The sequence below is a fragment of the Aethalodelphis obliquidens genome, unplaced genomic scaffold, assembly GCF_003676395.1.
Source record: "Aethalodelphis obliquidens isolate GAN/ISIS:26980383/991018 unplaced genomic scaffold, ASM367639v1 scaffold38, whole genome shotgun sequence".
NCBI lineage: Eukaryota > Metazoa > Chordata > Mammalia > Artiodactyla > Delphinidae > Aethalodelphis > Aethalodelphis obliquidens.
In genome coordinates, this window is record NW_020837982.1 from 6,811,356 (window position 1) to 6,838,101 (window position 26,746).

General features: G+C 40.2%; 1 protein-coding gene and 1 non-coding gene across 2 annotated transcripts in view; one reads left to right on the forward strand and one right to left on the reverse strand.

Moving 5' to 3' along the window:
• SMG6 (SMG6 nonsense mediated mRNA decay factor) overlaps positions 1 to 26,746 on the reverse strand; it is a 234,938-nt gene that overhangs the window by 39,320 nt on the left and 168,872 nt on the right. The gene's annotated exons all lie outside the window — the stretch shown is intronic.
• On the forward strand, positions 15,415 to 15,523 carry LOC113633211 (U6 spliceosomal RNA). Its single transcript, XR_003438123.1, has one exon. It is a non-coding gene; the product is annotated as a U6 spliceosomal RNA (small nuclear RNA).

Here is a 26,746-nt window from a genome sequence, read left to right on the forward strand (position 1 = left end):
AAACCAACCATGTTTATTCCAACAGAATTTCTCTGTGTTGGGATGACTGAAAGACCCAGCAAAGGCAGCAAAGAAAAGCAGACAGAAGAAAAACTGTTCATCAGTAAAGTCCGTCCGTCACCATCAGGTCCAACAGGCCTGGGAGTGGTCAGCAACAACAGACCCCTCAAGCAGGCAGGGTCTCAAATGACAATAGGCTGGGCAACGGGGACTGCCTTTACATACCCAAAAAGAATGTGAAAGTACATTATGCGCTCCAGTCTGCATGCTGCCCGGAAAGGGCTCCCACACCAGAGCAATTAACATCAGGAGGGTCTTCAACAAATCTGAAGGCCAGAAACAAACACTGTAACACTTTTTAATGTGAAAATTAAATTGTGTTAATTACGTCTCTACACATAACCCAGGTGTTATGGCAAGAGGCGCTTGGTACATCTGAAGGCTTGGCACTGTCTGCCAGTGCCAGTCTCCCTATCAGGGGTTACGTGCAGATACCACAGAACGGCAGGATGTTTGAGGTGTTCTAGGCTGATCTCACAGTCTGAGGTTCTGCCGTGTGACAGTACCCTATTCCAGGGGTCAGGGTACAATAACTCTTTGCTCCTGAAACAGTACTTCCTAAAACATTTTCAAGTATTCTACTGAATTCATTCAATAAATATTTATTAAGCATCTGCTATGCACAGTAGGGCTTATTTAAGACACGAGGGATACGGCAGTCAATAAAATGATGTTCCTGTTGTCATGCAGCTTAACACTCTTGTGAAACTGAGAAACAAGCGAACAAATACAGGACAAGTAGTGGGAAGTACTAGGGAAAAAATACCGTAGGGTAAGAGGGACAGAGAGTAACAGGGTAGGGGACAGTATTGCTCTTTAATCTAACACGGACAGAGAAAGTCTCCTGGATAAAGTGACATTTGATCAGACGTGAAGGAGTGAGCCACAAAGCAGAGAGGGTCTTACCTTCTGGGTACCTTCTTGGGCAGGTAACCAGAGCGCCAGGGAGCCCCTTCTCTCCTAACAAGGGTTCCCAGCTATGCAGTGTGAAGGAAGGGGCATAGGCTCTCCTAGCTCAGCCGAGTGAGAGGAGAGGCCTTTGAGAGCGCATGCAGCTCGCACGCCTTCCATGCAGTTTCTGGATAGTTTCCATCACAGATGAGAGTTTTATGTTGAATTTTAAGTTGACCACAAATATTTAACTTCCCTGGACCACAAATGCAGTATCTTCTCTGTGGTTTAGCTGGCACCAAGTACATATTTACGAATCTCTATATGTCTGTCTGTTATTTAAATTTCTTATAGAAGTGCCAAGGTCTTTAGTTGTGAGTTATCCCTTCCCATTCCGTATAAGTGGGTCTGAACCCCGATCAGGCCTAATTTTTGGAGAAAGGAGATATCTTTACAATTGAAGCTTAGGGTCTTCCTAGTTAAATTTCTTATTGCTTCTTTCTTCAAAAAATATTACTTAGGGGTCTATTCCAGGTTCTTGTATTTGAATTACAACGTAAAAAATTTTTAATTACTGTTTTTTCCACAAGAGAATAAAAAATAAAATAAAACTTAGAAAATCTACATACTTTAGCTACATTACAAGGAAAAACAAACAAGAAAAGCTATGCGTAAAGAGCCCCAAACTTCTAAATGTGTACTCTTATTTACTTACCAATTCCTGGGAATTATAAGCAGCACTAGAGTTACAGAGAATATAGGAAACAGTCCCTGCTCCCCAGCTGGGTCTGCAACAAGCTGGCTTGGGAAAGGGCTCTGGCTCCACAAGAGCACAAAATTCTGGGTCATTCCGAATCCCAGGGTCAGTTTCTCTTGTCCAACTGGCAAGAAAAGCCATGAGGCATTTTTATTAAATAAAGGCATACAAGCAGATCGTCTGAAACTCATGAGTTTCGAAACAATCTCTCCTACCTCATTCTGGGTATCTGTCATTGTCTTCATCTTCTGCAGTGCAGCTCACTGGGCCTTTGGGCTATGGTTCTACTCATATTCAGGCTTCAGGGGGTGGGGAGATACCAAGCTGCAGAGCTGAGATCCAACACAGAAAGACCAACGCTCACCTTCATAAAATGAATAGACTTTCAAAGTATTCAACGTGGAAGCCTAGAAACTCATTTAAAGGGGGAATTCCCTGGCGGTCCAGTGGTTTGGACTCCGTGCTTCCACAGCAGCGGGTATGGGTTTGATCCCTGGTCAGGGAACTAAGATTCCGCATGCCACACGGTGCGGCGAAAAATATTTTTTTTTTCTTGAAGTGTAATTGCTTTACAATGTTGTGTTAGTTTCTACCACACAGTGAAGTGAATCAGCCATATGCACAGACACATCCCCTCCCTCTTAGACCTCCTCCCACTCCCCATCCTACCCAACCAGGCCGTAACAGAGCACCAAGCTGAGTTCCCTGTGCTATACGGCAGCTTCCCAACAGCTATCTATTTTACACATGGTAGTGTATTTATGTCAAACCTAATCTCCCAATTCACCCCACCCTCCCCTTCCCGCCCTGTGTCCACACGTCTGTTCTCTACGTCTGCCTCTCTATTCCTGCCCTGCAAATAGGTTCATCTGTACCATTCTTCTAGATTTCCACATATATGCGTTAATATATGATATCTGTTTTTCTCTTTCTGACTTACTTCACTCTGTATGACAGACTCTAGGTCCATCCACATCTCTATAAATGACCCCATTTCATTTATTTTTATGGCTGAGTAATATTCCATTATATATATATGTACCACATCTTCTTTATCCATTCATCTGTCAATGGACATTTAGGTTGTTTCCATGTCCCGGCTATTGTAAATAGTGCTACAACGAACACTGGGGTACATGTCTCTTTTTGAATTATGGTTTTCTCAGGGTATATGCCCAGTAGTGGGAATGCTGGGTCATATAGTAGTTCTGTTTTTAGTTTAGTTTTTTTTTCTTTTTTTCTGCAGTCCGCGGGCCTCTCACTGTTGTGGCCTCTCCCGCTGTGGAGCACAGGCTCCGGATGCACAGGCTCAGCGGCCATGGCTCACAGGCCCAGCTACTCCACGGCATGTGGGATCTTCCCGGACCGGGGCACGAACCCGTGTTCCCTACATCAGCAGGCGGGACTCTCAACCACTGCGCCACCAGGGAAGTACTGTTTTTAGTTTTTTAAGGAACCTCCATACTAGCACTGACTTGTAATTAGAATGGCTTTAAGTACGTGCATCTAGTTATTTTGTCTACCCTTCCAGTTTTCCACTGAAATGACTGAAAAAAAAAAAAAAAAAGAAACAAAGTATATATCAGTACTAGGCAACCACATACCAGAAACTATGAGGAATTTTCTACAAGACAAACTGCAGATGGGACTGGAATGAGAAAAGAACAACTGATGTTCAACCCTTTGCCTGCTTGATAGGTTCACAGATGAGACTTCAGCAGCCATACCCCACTGATGCCCTTTCCTTGGAGCAACTAGGCCAAGAGCCAAGGTGGGTTCTGACACATGTAGAAGGGCACAACTGAATCCCACCAGGGTATCAGAAGAAACTTACAGGCTGCTGGCTTACAACTGGTGTGGATGGCCGCATGAGGCAGGAGGAAGACAGAGTTGAGTCTGGCTTCTTAAAGAGGCAAGAACCCCAGAATGAGAACACTAAGTTGGTCTATTACAGCAAACGGAGGGTTTAGCTCCTTGCCATGACTAGCTCTAGCTCTAGTTTCCCTTCTACACTCCTCTAGGAGTATTTAACGCCCGCAGTGTAAATTACACGTTCCTCTTTTCCTTTTACCTGCACCTGAAAATCTTAACAGACATCCATCTGAGATCTCAATATGAACAAGTATAGACTGCCTAAAAAAAGGATGGAAAAAAAAATCACCTAACGTGCGAAAAGGTATTAAATTAAACAGAAGGATACCAATCTAAGGAATAAGTATCCCTCTAGAACAGTCATTGTGAAAACTTTGGAAACTTTCAATTTCATACGCAACAGTAATGGCACAAGGACAGATAAATAAGATCACTGGAACAGAACAGAAAGTCTACAAATACACCCAAACATATATAATCGCTTGACGTATGACAAGCCACCACTGCAGGTCAGTGGGGAAAACTGATCTTTCAATAAATGGTGCTCAATCTATGGGATATCTGGACGGAAAAAAATTAACCTTGTCTCTACCTCATGCCAAAAACAAAAATTAATTCGAGATGGACTACACACCTAAATGTGAAAGGTAAAATAATACAACTTCTAGAAGAAAAAACAGAAGAATATCTTCATGATCTTGTAGGCAAATAGTTCTTAAATAGGACACAAAAAGCACTAATCATTAAAGAAAAAAATTGATAAATTTGACTTCATTAAAATTAAGAACTTGTGTTTATCAAAAGACACCATTAAAAGTAAAAACATGGGGGCTTCCCTGGTGGTGCGGTGGTTAGGAATCCGCCTGCCAATACAGGGGACACGGGTTTGGGCCCTGGTCCGGGAGGATCCCACATGCCGCGGAGCAACTAAGCCCATGTGCCACAACTACTGAGCCCACGTGCCACAACTACTGAAGCCTGTGCCCCCAGAGCCTGTGCTCCGCAACAGGAAAAGGCACTGCAGTGAGAAGTCCGCACACCACAACAAAGAGTAGCCCCCACTCGTCACAACTAGAGAAAGCCCGTGCGCAGCAATGAAGACCCAATGCAGCCTAAATAAATAAATAAATAAAATTTAAAAAAAAAAAAAGTGAAAACATGAGCCAAGGCAGAGATTTTTTTTTTTTTTTTGTGGTATGCGGGCCTCTCACTGTTGTGGCCTCTGCCATTGCGGAGCACAGGCTCCAGACGCGCAGGCTCAGCAGCCATGGCTCACGGGCCCAGCTGCTCCACGGCATGTGGGATCCTCCCGGACAGGGGCACGAACCCGCGTCCCCTGCATCAGCAGGCGGACTCTCAACCACTGCGCCACCAGGGAAGCCCGAGAGATGGTATTTTTAACACATAAATGTATATCCAACACAGTACTTATATATAAAGAATATTTTAAAAATTATTCTATAAATTAATAAGAAAAAGACAAGCCATCGAAAGGAGAACGTGCACAAGTCAGGAACAGGCACTCCACAGAAGAGGATATCCAAGTGACCAAAAGCAGAAGAAAAGGTACTCAACATCATTATTCTCCAGGGAAATGAAAATCAAAATCACAATGAGATCCTTCTGCACACCCACCAGAATGGCTAAAATGAAATCCAAAACCAAAATCAAAACCAAGAGTTGGCAAAGGAAAGATGTGGAACAACTGAAGTTCTCATATACTGCAGACGGTCATGTATATTGGTACAACCACCTTGGAAATCTGCTTGGCATTGTCTACTGAAGTTAAACATACATCTACCTTATGACCTAACAATCCCATTCCTAGGTATATATCAAAGAGAAACAGAGCATGTGTCCACCAAAAGACATACATAAAAATGTCCATGGCCGCTTTATTCATAGTAGCCAAGACTGGTAAAAGAAACAAACTTTCATCAATAGTAGAAGTAGGAGCTTCCCTGGTGGCGCAGTGGTTGGGGGGTCCGCCTGCCGATGCAGGGGACACAGGTTCGTGCCCCGGTCCGGGAGGATCCCACATGCCGCAGAGCGGCTGGGCCCGTGGGCCATGGCCGCTGGGCCTGCACGTCCGGAGCCTGTGCTCCACAACGGGAGAGGCCACAGTGGTGAGAGGCCCACGTACCGCAAACAAAACAAAACAAAACAAAACAACAAATGGCATAAAGCAAAAAGAGTAAAAGATACTTAATTCTATAAAAAGTGATGTTAATAGGATTCTTAAACAGTGCAAATGTCAAAAAGTACTCTTCAGAGAAAAGATACACAATGTACACACAATGTACACACACTGTAAAAACATTTAATGATAATAGAGTTGAGAGTATACAGTGGTTAATCTGGACCTGCAGCATGTGTTTGAATTACTGGATATATGACCTTAGTTAAAAACCTGAACTTTTTGCGTCTCATTTTTCTTCATCTATAAAATGGGGATAATGACAGTACTTACACAGGTAGAGTTGTTGGGAAGATTAAATCCTGGCACATTGTAAACCTTCAATAAATAGCTACTATTATCTAAAATCTCACTGATACCTATACTAACTAGGAAATGGAGAAGTGGTAAGAAAAGGAGGAAGCAGGAAGTCCTACATTTACACACGGGGGTGCGTGGCAGAAACTGCTACTTGTTTCCCATTATCTGCTCTCCTTCTCTTCCTCTGTAATAAAACTCTTGATTTTTAGCTGTGCATATGGTCTACCTAGAATAAAAATATTTCCCAGTCTACACTGCAGCTAGGTTTGGCCACGTGACTCAGTTCTGGCCAACAGAATATAGGCAGTAATGTGCATGAACTCCCAGGAAAGGCCCTTAAAAGAAAAAGACATCTCTTTTTTTTTTTTAACTGCCTTCCTTCTTTAACTGTTTCTACTTCGCACAGGCTTGCATACAGATAAGGCGGCTGGCATTCCAATAGCCATCTTAGACTATGAGGGGTCCTTGGAAATGAAAACCATGTATAGCAGAGCAACAAAATAGAAAGAAACTTGGTCCATGACACCACGGAGCGCCAAACCAGAAAACCTCTGGTTTTGAGAGGGAAATGTATTTCTATCTTATTTAAGTTACTGTTATTTGGGGATTTTCTGCATCTTACAGCTGAACATAATCCTAACTAAAATGAAAGACAGTTCTATCCTATTTAATTGTTCTACTTGATAAGTAGAGAAAAAGAACTTAAGGTATTTTATTTTAAAAATCAGAGATAGGGACTTCCCTGGTGGCGCAGTGGTTGAGAGCCCGCCTGCCGATGCAGGGGACGCGGGTTCGTGCCCCGGTCCGGGAAGATCCCACATGCCGTGGAGAGGCTGGGTCCGTGAGCCATGGCCACTGAACCTGTGCGTCCGGAGCCTGTGCTCCACAACGGGAGAGGCCACAACAGTGAGAGGCCCGCATACCGCAAAAAAAAAAAAAAAAAAAAAAAATCAGAGATAAACAAGTGGAATTAAAATGCCATGAGCATAGTGGTGTTGGTTGCACAACACTATGAATGTTCTAAATGCCACTGAATTCTTCACTTTAAACGGTTAATTTTTATGTTATATAAATTCATATAATTTCATCTCAATAAATTAAATCTTTAAAAATACCCCAAAGTAGGGCTTCCCTGGTGGCGCAGTGGTTGAGAGTCCGCCTGCTGATGCAGGGGACACGGGTTCGTGCCCCAGTCGGGGAAGATCCCACATGCCACGGAGCGGCTGGGCCCGTGAGCCATGGCTGCTGAGCCTGCGCGTCCAGAGCACAGCAACGGGAGAGGCCACAACAGTGAGAGGCCCACGTACCGCAAAAAAACAAAAAACCCCCAAAAACCCCAAAGTAGAAATTAGTAACAAAAGTTTAAGAAATCCAACTATAAAAACAAAACTCCCAAATAACTTTAGAATCAAAGAGAAAAAATCAAAATGACAATTAAAGACTACTTAGAAAATGGTCATTAGAACAGTACACATCTCAATGAATTAGAATGTGGCCAAAGTATTAGTAATCTCATATTCAAAGCCATAAAGCTTTTAAGTAAACTAATAAGAAACAAATGAACACAGAAGATCCAACACAAGTAGGAGAACAAAACAAGTCTAAGAAAAATAAGAGGAAGAAAATAAAGATACAAATAAAAATTAATGAATTAAAGACAATAAATATAAGCTAGTTTTTATGAACTAAGAAACACATACTGCTAACAAATTTAAGAAAAAAATCAAAGAACACAGAAATTAAATTAGAAATGGAAAGCGGATTTATAACAAATCCTTAATTTTTAATTAGTGAAGAGATATCAAAAATGTGAAGGGACTTCCCTGGTCGTCCAGTGGTTAAGAATCCACCTTCCAACGCAGGGAACATGGGTTCGATCCCTGGTCGGGGAACTAAGATCCCACATGCTGCGGGGCAACTAAGCCCATATGTTGCAACAGAGGCCACACGCTGCAATGAAAGATCCTGCGTGCTGCAACTAAGAGCCAACGCAGCCCCCAAAATAAATAAATAAATAAATAAATAAATAAATAAAAAATATTTTTTTAAAATGTGAAGATTTTAGAGAAATGGATGATTTTCTGGATAATGTCAGTCAACAAAATTGACACAAGAAGTGATAAAAATGTTCCATATCCTCATTGTGGTGATATTTACACTACTGTATACTTTTGTCAAAACTCATCTAACTGAACACTTAAAATTGTTGAACTATTTATTATATGTATTTATGTTATATCTCAATAATCCTGCCTAAAAATTTGATGCAAGAACTAAGAAATCTTAAAAAACACATAACAAAGAAACAGAAACAGAAAGTGTCAAAGGTTTTCTTTCCAAAACTATTAGAGGCTGAGATGACTTTATAGGTAAGTTCCTTCAGTTCATTTACCTATTCAGCCAATAATATTTGTTAATGGTATGGGGAGGGATCCATTCTCCAGGCACTGTTCTAAACACTGGGGAGTAATACAGTAAATAAAATCACAGTTTTTACATTCTAGTGGGGGACAATAAATAGGCAAAGCAAAAGCAAAACAAAAACCAATTGTCAGGTAGGTGATGGTAAGTGTTAAGAAGAAAAATAAAGTCCAGTGAGGGGACAGAGAGTGCCTGGGGTAGACTGTTCATGTCTATAGATTACTGGTAAAGAACTTTCTGATAAGGCTGGCTCATGAACAGGAATCTGAAGGACATTAGGAAGTAAACTATGCAGGGGGGTAACAGCAGAACAGAAGTGCAAAGGCCCAGAGGCATGAGTTGTTTGGCATGATTAAAGAATGAGCAGGCCAGTTTGACCAGTGAAGAATAAGTGAATAGGAGAGTGGCAGGAGATGAGGTCAGAAAGGATGTAAGCCTTAGTAAGGGCTTGAAATTTTTTATGAGTGAGATAGGAATCCTCTGAAGGGGCTTGGCAGTGGGTGTTAACCAATCCAGCTTACCTCTTAAAAGATCACACTGGCTGCTGTGTTGAGACTACACTGAAGGGGGACAAAGATCACAACATGCCTATAGTAATAGTTTAAGCAAGAGAAGGTAACACTTTGGATAAGGGCGGTACTACTAGAAATGGTTAAATGGCTGGATTCTGTACAGATTACAAAGGTAGAGTGAAAGGACGACTGCTGAGAGGCTGAAGGTAGAGTATGAGAGAGAGAGTCAAGAATGACTCTTTAAGTAATACACACTATATACTTGCCAGGTCACAGAAAAAGAAAAGCTGCTTCCCATTTCTTTGTATGAAGTCAGTACACCCAAATACTCCAACACTCAAAGAAAAAACAGCAGAGACAGAAAAGAGAGGCCAGGCCCACTATGGAAATGGATGTAAATATCCTAGGTAAAACCACAGCAAATCAAATGTAGCAGACCATTAAAATACAACCCAAGGGCTTCCCTGGTGGCGCAGTGGTTGAGAGTCCACCTGCCGATGCAGGGGACACGGGTTCGTGCCCCGGTCCGGGAAGATCCCACATGCCGCAGAGTGGCTGGGCCCGCGCGTCCGGAGCCTGTGCTCCGCAACAGGAGCGGCCACAACAGTGAGAGGCCCGCATGCAGCAAAAATAAATAAATAAATAAAAAATTATATATATATATATATATATATATATATATATATATATAACCCAAATAGTGTTCATCCCAGTAAGAAAATGACAAGTCAAGTTTAGAAAACATTAATTTAACACATCACATATAAAGAAGATGTGAAAAAAGCTATAAGAAACACAAATACATGGAGGCTAAACAGTGCACTACTAAATACCCAACAGATCACTGAAGAAATCAAAGAAGAAATTAAAAAATACATAGAAACAAATGACAATAAAAACACAACGACCCAAAACCTATGGGACGCAGCAAAAGCAGTTCTTAGAGGGAAGTTTATAGCAATTCAATCTCACCTCAAGAAACAAGAAAAATCTCAAATAAACAATCAAACCCTACACCTAAAGCAACTAGAGAGAGAAAAACAAGGAAAACCCAAAGTCAGTAGAAGGAAAGAAATCATAAAGATCAGAGCAGAAATAAATGAAACAGAAATGAAGAAAACAATAGCAAAGATCAATAAAACTAAAAGCTGGTTCTTTGAGAAGATAAACAAAATTGATAAACCCTTAGCTAGACTCATCAAGAACAAAAGGCAGATGACGCACAGAAATAAAATTAGAAGTGAAAAAGGAGAAATCACAACTGACACTGCAGAAATACAAAGGATTATAAGAGACTACTACAAACAACTATATGCCAATAAAATGGACAACCATGAAGAAATGGACAAATTCTTGGAAAGGTACAATTTTCCAAGACTGAACCAGGAAGAATTAGAAAATATAAACAGACCTATCGCAAGTAATGAAATTGAAACCATAATTAAAAATCTTCCACAAACAGAAGTCCAGGACCAGATGGCTTCACAGGCTAATTCTGTCAAATATTTAGAGAACAGCTAACACCGATCCTTCTCAAACTATTCCAAAAAATTGCAGAGGGAGGAACACTCCCAAATTCATTCTATGAAGCCACCATCACCCTGATACCAAACCCAGAAAATGATATCACAAAAAAAGAAAATTATAGACCGATATCACTGATGAACATAGATGCAAAAGTAATGAACAAAATACTAGCAAACAGAATCCAACAGCACATTAAAAAGATCATACACAGGGACTTCCCTGGTGATGTAGTGGTTAAGAATCCGCCTGCCAATGCAGGGGACAGGGGTTCGAGCCCTGGTCTGGGAAGATCTCACATGCCGCGGAGCAACTAAGCCTGTGTGCCACAGCTACTGAGCCTGCGCTCTAGAGCCTGCAAACCACAACTACTGAGCCCACATGCCACAACTATGAAGCTGCACACCCAGAGCCCATGCTCTGCAACAAGAGAAATGACTGCAATGAGAAGCCCGCACATCACAACAAAGAGTAGCCCCTGCTCTCCACAACTAGAGAAAGCCTGCGCACAGCAACAAAGACCCAACGCAGCCAAAAATAAATAAATTTGAAATAAATAAATAAATTTATTTTTTTTAAAAAGGATCATATACCATTATCAAGTTTGATTTATCCCAGGGATTCAAGGATTCTTCAATATATGCAAATCAATCAATGTGATACACCACATTAACAAATTAAGGAATAAAAACCACATGATCATCTCAATAGATGCAAAAAAGCTTCTGACAAAATTCAACACCCATTTATGATAAAAGCTCTCCAGAAAATGGGCATAGAGGGAACCTACCTCATAATAAAGGCCATATATGACAAACCCATAGCAAGCATCACACTCAATGGTGAAAAACTGAAAACATTTCCACCAAGATCAGGAACAAGACAAGGATGTCCACTCTTGCCACTCTTATTTAACATAGTTTTGGAAGTCCTAGCCACAGCAATCAGAGAAGAAAAAGTAATATAAATTGGAAAAGAATAAGTAAAACTGTCACTATTTGTCAATGACATGACACTATACATAGAAAATCCTAAAGATGCCACCAGAAAACTACAAGAACTAATCAATGAATTTGGTAAGGTTGCAGGATATAAAATTAATGCACAGAAATCTCTGGCATTCCTATACATCAACAATGAAAAATCAGAAAGAGAAATTAAGGAAACAATCCCATTTACCACTGCAACAAAACGAATAAAAGACCTAGGGATAAACCTGCCTAAGGAGGTGAAAGACTTGTACTCAGAAAACTATAAAACACTGATGAAAGAAATCAAAGATGACATAAACAGATGGAAAAATACACCATGTTCTTGGATTGGAAGAATCAACATTGTGAAAATGACTATACTACCTGAAGCAATCTACAGATTCAGTGCAATCCCTATCAAACTACCAATGGCATCCTTCACAGAATTAGAACAAAAAAATCTTACAATTCGTATGGAAACACAAAAGACCTTGAATAGCCAAAGCAAACTTGAGAAAGAAAAACGGAGTTGGAGGAATCAGGCTCCCTCACTTCAAACTATACCACAAAGCTACAGTAATCAAGACAGTATGGTACTGGCACAAAAACAGAAATACAGATCAGTGGTACAGCACAGAAAGCCCAGAGATAAACCCACGCACATATGGTCACCTAATTTACAACAAAGGAGGCAAGAACATACAATGGAGAAAAGACAGCCTCTTTAATAAGTGGTGCTGGGAAAACTGGACAGCTACATGTAAAAGAATGAAATTAGGTTGGTTCCATGTCCTGACTATTGTAAATAGTGCTGCTATGAGTATTGTGGTGCATGTCTCTTTCTGAATTATGGTTTTCTCAGGGTATATGCCCAGTAGTTGGATTGCTGGGTCATATGGTAGTTCTACTTTTAGTTTTTTAAGGAACCTCCATACTGTTTTCCATAGCGGTTGTATCAATTTACATTTTTACCAGCAGTGTAGGAAGGCTCCCTTTTCACCACACCCTTTCTAGCATTTATTGTTTCTAGCTTTTTTGATAATGACCATTCTGACCGGCGTGAGGTGATACCCCATTGTAGTTTTGATTTGCATTTCTCTAATAATTAGTGATGTTGAGCATCTTTTCACGTGCCTCTTGGCCATGTGTATGATGAAATGTCTATTTCATCATAGAAAAAAAAGTCTATTTAGGTCTCCTGTCCATTTTTTAACTGGACTGTTTTTTTGATATTGAGCTCCATGAGCTGTTTGTATATTTTGGAGATTAACCCTTTGTCTGTTGTTTCATTTGCAAATATTTTCTCCCATTCTGAGGGTTGTCTTTTTGTCTTGTTTATGGTTTCCTTTGCTGTGCAAAAGCTTTTAAGTTTAATTAAGTTCCACTTGTTTATTTTTTTATTATTATTTTTTTTTGCGGCACGCGGGCCTCTCCCTGTTGTGGCCTCTCCCGTTGCGGAGCACAGGCTCCGGACGCGCAGGCTCAGCAGCCATGGCTCACGGGTCCAGCCGCTCCATGTGGGATCTTCCCGGACCGGGGCACGAACCCGCGTCCCCTGCATCAGCAGGCGGACTCTCAACCACTGCGCCACCAGGGAAGCCCCCACTTGTTTATTTTTGTTTTTATTTCTATTACTCTAGGAGGTGGGTCAAAAAAGATTTTGCTGTGCTTTATGTCAAAGAGTGTTTTTCCTATGTTTTCCTCTACATGTTTTACAGCGTCTGGTCTTACATTTAAGTCTTTAATCCATTTGGAGTTTACTTTTGTGTACGGTGTTAGGTAGTGTTCTAATTTCACTCTTTTACCACAATGTTCATTGCAGCACTATTTACAATGCCAGGACATGGAACCAACCTAAATGTCCATCGATGGATGAATGGATAAAGAAGATGTGGTACATATATACAGTGAAATATTACTCAGCCATAAAAGGAAACAAAACTGAGTTATTTGTAGTGAGGTGGATGGACTCAGAGTCTGTCATACAGAGTGAAGTAAGTCAGAAAGAGAAAAACAAATACCATATGCTAACACATATATATGGAATCTAACAACAAAAAAAAGAAATGGTACTGATGAACCTAGTTGCAGGGCAGGAATAAAGAGACAGACATAGAGAATGGACTTGAGGACATGGGGTGGGAGGGCAAAGCTGGGGTGAAGTAAGAGTAGCATCAACATACATACACTAGTGAATATAAAATAGTTGGCTGGTGGGAAGCAGCAGCACAGCACAGGGAGATTGGTTCAGTGCTTTGCAATGACCTAGAGGGGTGGGATAGGGAGAGTGGGAGGGAGGCTCAAGATGGAGGGGATGTGGGGACATGTGCATGCATATGGCTGATTTGCTTTGTTGTGCAACAGAAACTAACACAGTATTATGAAGTAACTGTACTCCAATAAAGATCTGTTAAAAATAAGTAAATAAATAAAGAAGATGGGTACATATATATACAATGGAATACTACTCAGCCATAAAAAAGGATGAAATAATGCCATTTGCAGCAACATGGATGCAACTAGAGATTATCATACTAAGTTAAGTAAGTCAGAAAGAGAAACACAAGTACCATTTGATATCACTTGTATGTGGAATCTCAAATATGACACAAATGAACCTATTTATAAAACAGAAACAGAATCAGGGACATAGAGAATAGACTGGTGGTTGCCAAGGGGGAGGGAGGTGGGAGAGGGTACGAGTGGTAGTTTGGGATTAGCAAATGCAAACTGGTGTATATAGAATGGATAAACAAAAAGGTCCTACTGTATAGCACACTGAACTATATAGAAACCATAACGGAAAAGAATATCAAGAAGAATGTATATATATGTATAACTGAGTCACTGTGCTATATAGCAGTAATTAACACAACACTGTAATTCAACTATACTATACTTCAATAAAAAATAAAAAGAAAGAAAAAACACATCACATAAATTAATGAAAGAAATAAGTGATTGGCTAAAAAAAGAATCAATAAGAGAATTTGATGTGATAGCTGAATATAAATGTTAGCTTTTCCCAAGTACTACGTAGAAGGTGGAATGGAAAAAATTCCATTCATTATAGCAAGAAAATCAATGAAAAAACGTGGAGACATAAAAGAACTGATATCCAGAGACTACTTTGACCTAATAAGAAAACTTATAACAATGTAAAATTTTCTTCAAAGATATTTTTATTTCTAAAATTTTTATTTATGTATTTATTATTTATTTACTTTGGATGCACTGGCTTTTTTTAAAATAAATTTATTTTATTTTTGGCTGCGTTGGGTCTTTGTTGCTGCACGCAGGCTTTCTCTAGTTGCAGTGAGCAGGGGCTACTCTTTGTTGAGGTGCATGGACTTCTCATTGCGGTGGCTTCTCTTGTCGCACAGCACGGGCTCCAGGCGCGCGGGCTTCAGTAGTTGTGGCACGTGGGCTCAGTAACTGTGGCTTGCGGGCTCTAGAGTGCAGGTTCAGTAGTCGTGGTGCATGGGCTTAGCTGCTCCATGGTATGTGGGATCTTGCCGGACCAGGGCTCAAACCCGTGTCCCTTGCATTGGCAGGCAGCTTCTTAACCACTGCGCCACTAGGGAAGTCCCTGCATTGGTTTTTAGTTGTGACATGCGGGATCTTCGCTGCAGCATGTGGGATCTTTTTTTAGTTGTGACATGTGGCCTCTTAGTTGTGGCATGAGGGCTTCTTTAGTTGCGGTATGCGGACTAATTGAGGCATGTGAACTCTTGCATGCATGAGTTGCAGAGCATGCGGGATCTAGTTCCCTGACCAGGGATTGAACCCATGCGGATTGAACCCACGCCCCCTGCACTGGGAGCCCAGAGTCTTACCCACTGGACCACCAGCGAAGCCCCCAAAGATATTTTTAAAGTGACTGCAATTCCAATCAAAATACCATGAGGAGTGCTCGTTTTTGGCAGCACATATAGTGAAAACTGGAACAATGGAGAGAAGATTAGCATGACCCCTGCTCAAGGATGATGTGCAAATTTGTAATATGGTCCATATTTTTACTGTATATTTGTAAGTTGCTAAGAGAGTAAATCTCAAAAGTTCTCATCACAAGAAAAAGAAATTTGTAACTGTGTGTGGTAATGGATGTTATCTAGACTTACTGTTGTAATCATTTCACAATATATCCATATATCTAATCATTATATTGTATACCTAAAACTAATATGTTGTATGTTAATTATATCTCAATAAAAAGATACCATGAGGATTTTTTTTGGGGAGGTGGAGTGGGATTTAAAATTATTCTGAAGTTTGCATAAAGCATAACTAGGTGGGCTTCCCTGGTGGCGCAGTGGTTGAGAGTCCGCCTGCCGATGCAGGGGACGCAGGTTCGTGCCCCGGTCCGGGAGGATCCCACATGCCGTGGAGCGGCTGGGCCCGTGAGCCATGGCCGCTGAGCCTGCGCGTCTGGAGCCTATGCTCCGCAACGGGAGAGGCCACAACAGTGAGAGGCCCGTGTACCACAAAAAAAAAAAAAAAAAAAGCATAACTAGGTAGAAAAAGCCAAAGGTATATTGCAATAAAATATGTAAAGGAATGTGTGTAAACTCACATCACTAGTATTAAAACACATTACAAAGCTAGAGTAACTAAAATGACAAAGTTATGTTTCAAGAATAGACAAACATAAAACAAAAAAAATTCCTAGAAACACATGCTAGGATGCATCTATATCTATCTATACATATAGATTCTAGTATAGTGTATACATATATCTAGTGTATGATGAAGCTTAACTTTTAGTTAAGTAGAAACAGAATAAACTATTCAATAAATGATGCTATTTTATAAACTATTTTGAAAAAATTAAGTTAGATCTCTATCTCACATCATTCAGCAAAATAAATTCAGATAAAAGTTTTAATAATAATTTTTCAAAAAGTAAAATAATGAGAAGAAAATATGATTATTCATTTGGTTTGACGTTAGGAAGACTTTTTAAAACATAAAAACAAAGTTCATAAAGGGAAAACAGAAGATTTGGCTACACAAAATTTTAAATCATTTACATTTGAGAAAGATCCCATAAATAATGGAAGGTAAGTGACAAATAGTATAAAATACTTTGAATATAAATGATTGAAAAGGGTTCCAACCCTTGTTAGGAAAGCCTTTTCAAAAAAAAAACAGTAAGTGAAAAATATTCCAATAAAAAACAGGCAAAGGATATGAGAAGGTAACTCCTTAAGAAGACATAAACATGTCAATGCTCAAAAGTACCTGAGAATTCCTCTTTTAAACATTTTCAAAATCAGTTTATTAATTTTAGTGGTAATTCTCCTTATTTCAAAGACCCATGTTATTTTTGACCTTAAAAAGGAATAACTCAACTTGCTCACTGTATTTACTGTTTACTGGAAAAAATGTTTACTATTCTTGACTCCAAGTGTTATTCTGGCTATTTAAATTAAAAAACAAAAAAACGAACACAACACTGTAAATCAACGATACGCCGATAAAAATTAACATAAAAAAATCAAAGTGAGACTTAAAGTCTGAAGGTTTGCCACCTTTAAGGATATTCAAAAGATTGATTCATGGATTCCAGAAAGCAGAGGTCCCAAAACTCTGGTGGTAGAAATAGCACTAATATACACATGCACAAATTTCTAAATTAGCTGGTGCAGGAGTTCTGCTTCCAATATGACTAAGTAAGTTCCTACTGGATTAAATTTCCTGTGAATAACAATGATAAACTCAGGGTAAAATTATAAAAACAAATACCCAAAGGCACTAGAGAATGAACCAAACTAGGCAGATCTGCGAGGGATACTGACACTCAGAAGAAGGAGCTGGGACAGTTGGTGGCACCATACAGCACAGCTAAAACTCTGCTGAAAAATCCAGTCTTTAATAGCCTGAAGAAACAAAGGACAAAATTCAAGACAATCACAGCTGCTAAAAAGCAAGGGAGGAAATCCCATAAAGGGGGTAGCCAGAGAGAGGAAGCCCCATATTCTGTGTATACACAATACTCAAATTCACTGCTGACTTCTGAATCATGCATGTGTAGATTAAATGTAAAAAACAAACAAACAAACAAAACCCAGACAAACGGAATGGATGTTTGACCTACTGCAGTTTGAGTCCAACCAACTGAAAAGCCTGATACACTAAAGCATCAACCCTCTCTGCAGGAATAAAACAAAATCCACATGACATTTACAATTCCAGGATAAAACCCCAAATTACTCAATATACAAAGAACCAGGAAAATGTGAACTACTCTTTTATTAAAAATTTTTTATTGAAGTATACTTGATGTATAACTTATAGGTATACAATATAGTGATTCACAATTTTTAATGGTTATACTCCATTTTATAATTATTATAAAATACTGGCTATATTCCCCCCTTGTTGTACAATATATCCTTGTAGCTTACTTTATACCTAATAGTTTGTACCTCCTACTCTCCTACCCCTATATCGCCCCCCTTCCCTCTCCCCACTGGTAACAATTTGTCAGTTCTCTGTATCTGTGAGTCTGCTGCTTTTTTGTTATATTCACTAGTTTTGTTTGTTTGTTTTTGGCCATGCCACACGGCATGCAGGATCTTATTTCCCCAACCTGGGATCAAACCTGTGCCCCCTGCAGTGCAAGTCCAGAGTCTTAACCATTGGACTGCCAGGGAAATCCTGTTGTAGTTTTTAGCTTCCACATATAAGTGATGTCATACAGTATTTAATGTGACCTATTCTTTTTTTTTTTTTTTTTTTTGTGGTACGCGGGCCTCTCACCGCCGTGGCCTCTCCCGCCACGGAGCACAGGCTCCGGACGCGCAGGCCCAGCGGCCACGGCCCATAGGCCCAGCCGCTCTGCGGCACGCAGGATCCCCCCAGACTGGGGCACGAACCCGCGCCCCCTGCACTGGCAGGCGGACTCTCAACCACTGCGCCACCAGGGAAGCCCAATGTGACCTATTCTTAAGAGAAAAGACAGTAAATGGAGATCACCTCTGAAATGGCACAAATGTTAGAATTAACAGCGATATTATGGAAAAAGTTACTATAATGATTATGGAAAAAGTTACTAAAACTATGGAAAAAGTTACTAATATGGAAAAAGTTACACTGAGAAAAAGGAAAATGACTGAAATAAATGAAAAGATAGGAAATCTCAGCAGAGAAACAGAAACTATGAAAAAGAACCAAATGAAAAGTCTAGGACTGAAAAAACAAAAACAAAACAAAACCAGAAGCAAAACAAAACAAACCCAATAATCTAATATCTGAAGTAAGAAAGTCACTGGATGTGCTTAAAAGGAAATGGAGGGGCTTCCCTCGTGGTGCAGTGGTTAAGAATTCTCCTGCCAACGCAGGGGACATGGGTTTGAGCCCTGGTCTGGGAAGATCCCACATGCCGCAGAGCAACTAAGCCCGTGCGCCACAGCTACTGAGCCTGCTCTCTAGAGCCTGAGAGCCACAACTACTGAGCCTACGTGCCACAACTACTGAAGCCCACACACCTAGAGCCTGTGCTCCGCAACAAGAGAAGCCACCACAATAAGAAGCCCGTGTGCCACAACAAAGAGTAGCCCCCGCTCGCCACAACTAGAGAAAGCTTGTGCGCAGCAATGAAGACCCAATGCAGCCAAAAAAAGGTTTCAAAAAAAAAAGGAAATGGAGATGACAAAGAAGTGAGTAAATCTGAAGTCAGAATAGAAATCATCCAATCTAAACAAGAGGAAAAAAAGAAAAATTAATAAAGCCCCTGATTTGGGTGACAATAGGCCTAACATACATGTAATTGAATCCCAGAAGGAGAAGGGACTGGAGCAGAAAAAATTAACTTCAGTAATAGTGTCTGAAAGTCGCCCAAATTTGGTGAAAGACAATCTGTAGATTCAAGAGCACAGTGAACCCCAAGCAGGCTAAATACAAAGAAAATCATGCCTAGAATATCATAGTCAAACTACTGAACACCAGATTATAGAGAAAATATAGAAAGCAGCCAGAGAAAAACGACCCATCACATATACAGAACAACAGTTTGAACAAGGGCTGATTGATGTCTTATCAGAAACTATACAGGCCATAAGACAATGGATGAACATATTTAAAGTACTGAAAATTTTCTACATCCAGTGAAGAGATCTTTAAAGAAGGAAGTGAAATAGAGACATTTTCTGATAAAAGAATACTAAGGGAATTTTAGCAGATATGCCTTACAAGAAAAGCCAAAAGCTCTTCAAGCCAGAGGAAAACAATACCACTTGTATACTTGGCTCTTCACAAAGAAATGGTAAATACCTGGGTAAATACAAACAACAATTTTTCTACCCTTTTAAACTAAAAAAGATACATAGATTTGTTTAATGCAAAATTATAACATTTTACAAACTGGATATCCCCATTCCAATGAATGAGGCTGGTTCCTTACCTAACACCATACATAAAAATTAACTCAAAATGGGTCAAAGATCTAAACTTATGAGCTATAAAACTATAAACTCTTAAACTATAAAACTCTTAGAATAAAACAGGAGAAAATCTTTATGACATTGGATTTTGTAATGATTTCCTGCATATGACACCAAAAGCACATTCAACAAAAGAAAAAATAGATTAAATGGTAAATTTTATTATCTATCTATCTATCTATCTATCTACCTACCTATTATATATATACAGCAGCTTGCAGGATCTTAGTTCTCTGACCAGGGACTGAACCCGGGCCCCCAGCAGTGAAAGCATGGAGTCCCAACCACTGGACCGCCACAGAATTCCCAATGTTACATATATTTTACCACAGATACACAAACAACACCTTATCAACACAAGGATTTAGCATTATTTCAAATGTTTGCTAATATTAAGTTAGTAGAAATAAAATTTGCATGTCTTTGAAGTAAAAATCCAAAGACCAAAAACAACCCCATAACACTGTCATGTGGAGTTTATAATGTATACAGTATATTATATACATATGTATGTTATAGTATATGGTATACACCATATAACAACTATAATAATAAAAGAGCAATGGGTAACTGGAACTGTATGGTTGCAAGATTTCTACATTTTATGTGAAGTGGTACAACAGCAACTCTAAGTAGTCTGAAAAGTTAAGGATGTATTAAATATAATATAATCTACAGAGCCACCACTAAAAAACTGCAAACAAATAGTTAAAATGCCAATAAATAATTTAAAATGGAATTCTAAAAGAAAAATCATATAATCTAAAAGAAGTCAGGAAAGTAGGTGCAAAAGGAAGATACAAAATGGAGGAAAAGAAAAAAAGAAGGAACAAAAAATCAGAAGGGACAAAACAGAAAACAACTAACAAAACTGTAAACCTAAATTCAACCACAGGGATATTACATTAACTGTTAATAAACTAAATACTTCACTTGAAAGGAGGAGACTGTCAGTATGGATTGAAAAGTAAGACCCAGCTACATGCTGTCAATAAGAGACACATTTTACATATAAAGATACAGACTGGTTAAAAGCAAATGGATGGGAAAAGATACACCATGCAAATAATAAACGAAAGAAGACTGGAGGGACTTTCCTGGTGGTGCAGTGGATAAGACTCCGCACTCCCAATGCAGGGGGCCTGGGTCTGATCCCTGGTCAGGGAACTAGATCTCACATGCATGCTGCAACTAAGAGTTCGCATGCCACAACTAAGGAGCCCACGTGCTGCAACTAAGGAACCGGCAAGCCACAACTAAGGAGTCCTGCGAGCCTGAACTAAGGAGCCTGCTTTCTGCAACTAAGACCCGGTGCAACCAAATAAACAAATACTTTTTAAAAAATTATTGAAAGAAGACTGGAGTGGCTATATTAATATCAGAAATCAAGGCAAAGTATTATCAGAGATGAAAGAGGGGCATTTCACAATGATAAGATGGTCAATTCATCAGGAAGATATAACAGTCATAACGGTGTATGTGCCTAGTAAGAGACCTGCAAAATACAGGAGACAAAAACTGACAGAGTTAAAGGGAAGAACAGAAAATCCACAATCATATTTGGAGATTTTAACATACCCCTCTCAGAAATTTTTAAATTAATTAATTAATTAATGGCTGCATTGGGTCTTTATTGTGGCGAGCAGAGGCTACTCTTCGTTGTGGTGAGCAGGCTTCTCATTGCAGTAGCTTTTCCTGTTGCGGAGCATGGGCTCTAGATGCGTGGGCTTCAATAGTCGCAGCACGCAGGCCCTAGAGGGCGTGGGCTTCAGTAGTTGTGGTGTCTGGGCTCAGCAGTTGAGGCGGGTGGGCTCAGTAGTTGTGGCTCACGGGATCTAGAGCACAGGCTCAGTAGTTGTGGCGCACAGGCTTAGTTGCTCCACGGCATGTGGGATCTTCCTGGACCAGGGATCAAACCCATGTCCCCTGCACTGGCAGGCAGATTCTTAACCACTGCGCCACCAGGGAAGTACCTCCTCTCAAAAATTAATAGAGCACCTAGACAAAATATTAGTAAAGACATAGAGGATCTCAACACGATCAACCACTTCAACCTAATTGATATTTATAAAACACTATGGCCAACATACAGAATACATTCTTTCCATTGTACATAGTTATGGTCTTCAACATAGATACGTGCTAAGCCATAAAACAAGTCTCAATAAATTTTAAAAGGACTGAAATAATGCCAAGTATGCTCTCTGATCACAATGGAATTAAATTAGGAATCAGTAACAATAAGATATCCAGGAAAACCCCAAATATTTGGAAATCAAACCACACACGTCTAAATAATCCATATGTCACTACATACAGATCCTACAGACATCAAAATAATAGCAAGACATTATTATGAACCATTTTATGCCAACAAGTTTGCCAACTCAGATTTAACACCAGTATTGGTGGCACAGTGGTTAAGAATCCACCTGCCAATGCAGGGGACAAGGGTTCAAGCCCTGGTCCAGGAAGATCCCACATGCCACGGAGCAACTAAGCCTGTGCGCTGCAACTACTGAGCCTGTACTCTGGAGCCCGTGAGCCACAACTACTGAGCCTGTGCACCACAGCTACTGAAGCCTGCGCGCCTAGAGAGCCCGTGCTCCGCAACAAGAGAAGCCACCGCAATGAGAAGCCCGTGTACCACAACGAAGAGTAGCCCCTGCTTGCTGCAACTAGAGAAAGCCCGCGCACAGCAATGAAGACCCAACACAGCCAAAAATAAATAAATAAATAAATTTATTTAAAAAAAAAAAAAACCCACCAATATTACACAAACTCTTCTGGAAAATGGAGGAGAAAGAGGAGATTAAACTTCCCAAGCCATTCAATGAGGTCAGCAGAACTCTAATTCCAAAACCTGACAAGATATAACAACATAAATATTCCTCATGAACACAGACAAACATCCTTACCAAAAATATTGGCGAATCCAATACAGCAAATAGGGTTTATTCAAGTAATGCAATGTTGTTTAAACATTTAAAAATCAATCAGTGACTCATTCAACTTAACAATAAGAAAACAAACAACCAAATTAAAAAATGGGCACAAAATCTGGATAGCTCAGTGAACTGAATATACAGATGGCAAAACCTATGGAAAGATGCTCAACATCATAAACCATCGAAAACTGCAAATTAAAACAATAACGAGCTACCAGTACACACCTATTAGAATGGCTAAAATCTCAAATACGGACAACACCAAATGCTGGTGAGGCTGTGAAGCAACGGGAACTTCCATTCATTGCTGGCAGGATGCAAAATGGTACAGCTATATTGAAGGCAGCTGGGCAGTGTCTTACAAAGCTACACATAGTCTTACCATGTGATCTAGCAATTGTAGTTCTTCGTATCTACCTAAATGAGGTGGAAACTTACCTCCATATAAAAATGTTTATAGTGGCTTTACTCATAATTGCCAAAACTTGTAAGTAACCGAGATGTTCGGTAGGTGAATGGATAAACAAACTGTGGTATGTCCATACCATGAATATTATTCAGGAATAAAAATAAATATCATTGTTTCATGCCATGGAATATTATTCAGGAATAAAAAGAAATGAGTTATCACGCCATAAAAACAACCTTAAATGTATAGTTAAGTGAAAGAAGACCATCTGAAAAGGCTAAATGTGATTCCAAAGCTTGTATGATTCTAGCTGTATGACACTCTAGAAAAGGCAAAACTATAGAGACAGAAATAAGACCAGTGGTTGCCAGGGGCTAGACGAAGGGAGGAAAGAACAGGTGGAGCACAGAGTATCTTTAGTATCAGACAGGGTATCTTGTGTCTGATACTATAATGGTAGATACGTGTCATTAAATATTGTCAAAACCCACAGAATGTACAACACAAAGAGTAAACCCTAGTGTAAGTAATGTAAATAATGTAAACCCTAATGGACTGTAGTTAATAATAATGTACCAATATTTGCTCATCAGTTGTAACAAACGGGCTACACTAATACAAAATGTTAATAATAGGAGAAACTGCTGTGGGGAGGGGTGGCGGGGAGAGCTTGGGTTTTCAAGCTCTCATAAAGTAATAGCCATAAAACAAAAACATGATAAATTAGATTGCATCAAAATTAAAAACTTCTGTTCAGCAAGACACTGTTAGGAAAACAAACAGGCAAGCCATGTACTGAGTGAAAACATTCACAAAACATATATATTTGACAAAGTACTTGTATCCAGAATACATAAAGAAATCTTATAACTCAATAACAAGAAAACAAACAACTCAAAGAAAATGGGCAACAGATCTAAAACAGACCCTTCACAAAGAAGATATACAGATGGCCAGTAAGGACATGAAAAACTATGTAAATTCTATATTAGTCATCAGGGAAATGCAAATTAAAACCCAAAATGATGTACCGCCCTCCTCCCGCAAATGAGGACGTGGAGCAACTGGAACTCTCGTACATTGTTGGAGTGTGTAATATGGTGCAATCACCTTTGGAAAAAGGTCTCGCAGTCTCCAATAAAAAGCATCCATATATCCTATGACTCAGCAATTCCAATCCTAGGCATTTACTCAAGAGAAAACACATGTCCACAAAAAGGTTTGTGTACAACTATTCATAGCAACTTTATATGCATAATAGCACGAAACTGGAAATAGTCATCAATCCATCAATCAGAGAATGGGTAACAGTGATATATTCATAAAATGGAAAACTACTCAGCAACGAAAAGGAATAAACTGCTGATAAATGTAACAACATGGAGGAATGCCAAAAACTTTATACTGAATGAAAGAAGCCTTACTCAAAAAAGTATACGCTGTATGATTCCATTTTTATGAAGTTCTGAAAAAGGCAAATCTCATCGACGGTGGAAAAAAAAATCAAGACAGGGACTGCCTCTGGGGGTAAAGGTGGAGATAAGGGAGCATAATAATAAGACTCTAAATTTTGATAGGTTTTGGGTTACGGAGGTATATGCATTTGTCAGAACCTAGCAAAGGTATACTTACTGTTTGTCCCTATCACTGTATGTAAATTTTGCCTCAAAAGAAAAAAGCCATCAACGAATACTGAACTCTAGTTAATGATATATATTCATGCTGAAGGATTTAGAGAAAATGTATTGACGACATAGATCAAAAAGAAACATGATGGATGGAGAGATGGATGGATAGACAGATACATGACAAAGCAAGTATCGTTAAGATGAGGATGACAGAATCCAGATGCTGAGGATAAGTGAGCTCATTGTAAAATTCTTTCAACTTTGCAGTATAATAAAATGTTGGAAATCAATTATATCACTAGAAAATAAAAAGACAATGTATATTTGGATGCAGTGGATGTGGCTGTTTGGATGAAAAAAAGAGAATCTATCTTTGTCCTTGTTGCCGTCACTAAATGTTTGTCTCCGTAGCTATTAAGGAAAACGGGGTGTCAGAATGCTGGTTTCGCCACTTAATAGAAGTCTTCAGCTGCTTGTGTCATAATATTGGCTCTGATATAATTCTTCAGATTTGAAAGACTAGAGATGTTGAAAATGTAGAGGCAGTTTCAATACCCAGAAGGCAGGGCTGGGAACTGAGACTTACAAATTTGGCTCTGGCACCCGGTGGGGAGGGGGCAATGACTGAGCTAGGTCAGAGGTGGCCAGTCACAGAGACCCTCGCCAGCTCCAGCAGTTCTCTGTCTGGATGTCGGCCCCACATACTGGCTTAAAACCTCAAGAAACTAGAAGATCTCACCAGTGGGATCAGCCAGAGCAGCTGAAACACGTCCCTGTAAACAATAAATGTTTATCTGGGCAGATAACCTGGCAGATAGCCGCGTCCTGATCTTAGGCAACTTGAAACCCCACAACGGGAGGCTGAGCACAGAGGGGCCCTTTGCCTTTGCCACACGGATAGGAAGGCAGAGATGGAAGGTGGACCTGGCTCCTACTACAAGAGAGGCGGCAGGAAGCCACTCTGCAAGTGCCAGCTTCTCTCCTGGGCGACGGCCAGATTCCCTTAAACACAGAGGGTGGGGACAGAGAAGTCAAGTGAGCCAACACTGAACAGTGCCACCGCACGAAGCTGGCTGTTACACCACAGCCCTGAAGGTATTGAGGGGCTCTGGCGTGTTGGCTGCGGCCACAGGAACCACACTGGCTGAGGGCTTCCCCAGGCCTGGGTGGGAGGCTCATCACTGACTCCGGCCACACACAGGCTCAGTCGCCACCTCGGTCAGTGGCGAACAGCTGCTGAGAGAGGAGGGGCAGACCCAGGGATGCTGTGCTCTGCACAGCAACATCTGACACTTTAGGAGACTCCAGACAAGACTCGTAAGAACCATATGGCTTAGACCTCACGGAGGTACCAGAAGAAAGGGTTGTACAGGGCAAGAGGCAGCTGGAAGAAAGGAATGGAGGTATGCTGATGGCACAGAGAGGCCCTTCACTGACAACTGTCTCTGCAAACAATTTTACTACCCGTGAAAGCCCCACGCCCTAACTGAGGGATTAAATCTTGGCACTGGTTATTCCTCCCATTTATATGCCTCTGCCCACACTGCTCTTGGGACGGCAGAGGACAGGGAAGTGGAACTCACAGTTTGCCTAAAGGGAAAGTTCAGCTCTTGTTCAGCAGATTATGGTTGAATTCTCTTTCAGGGAAGAGAATGAGATAGTTTAACAAAGGTTCTTTGCTCTGAAAGAGTACCACGTTAAGCCCAGAAGAACAATAAGGGTGTGGATCTGGGATGGAGCCTGATGGAGAAGTGTAGGAGTAGGAGTGTGTGTGTGTGTGTGTGTGTGTGTGTGTGTGTGTGTGTGTGTGTG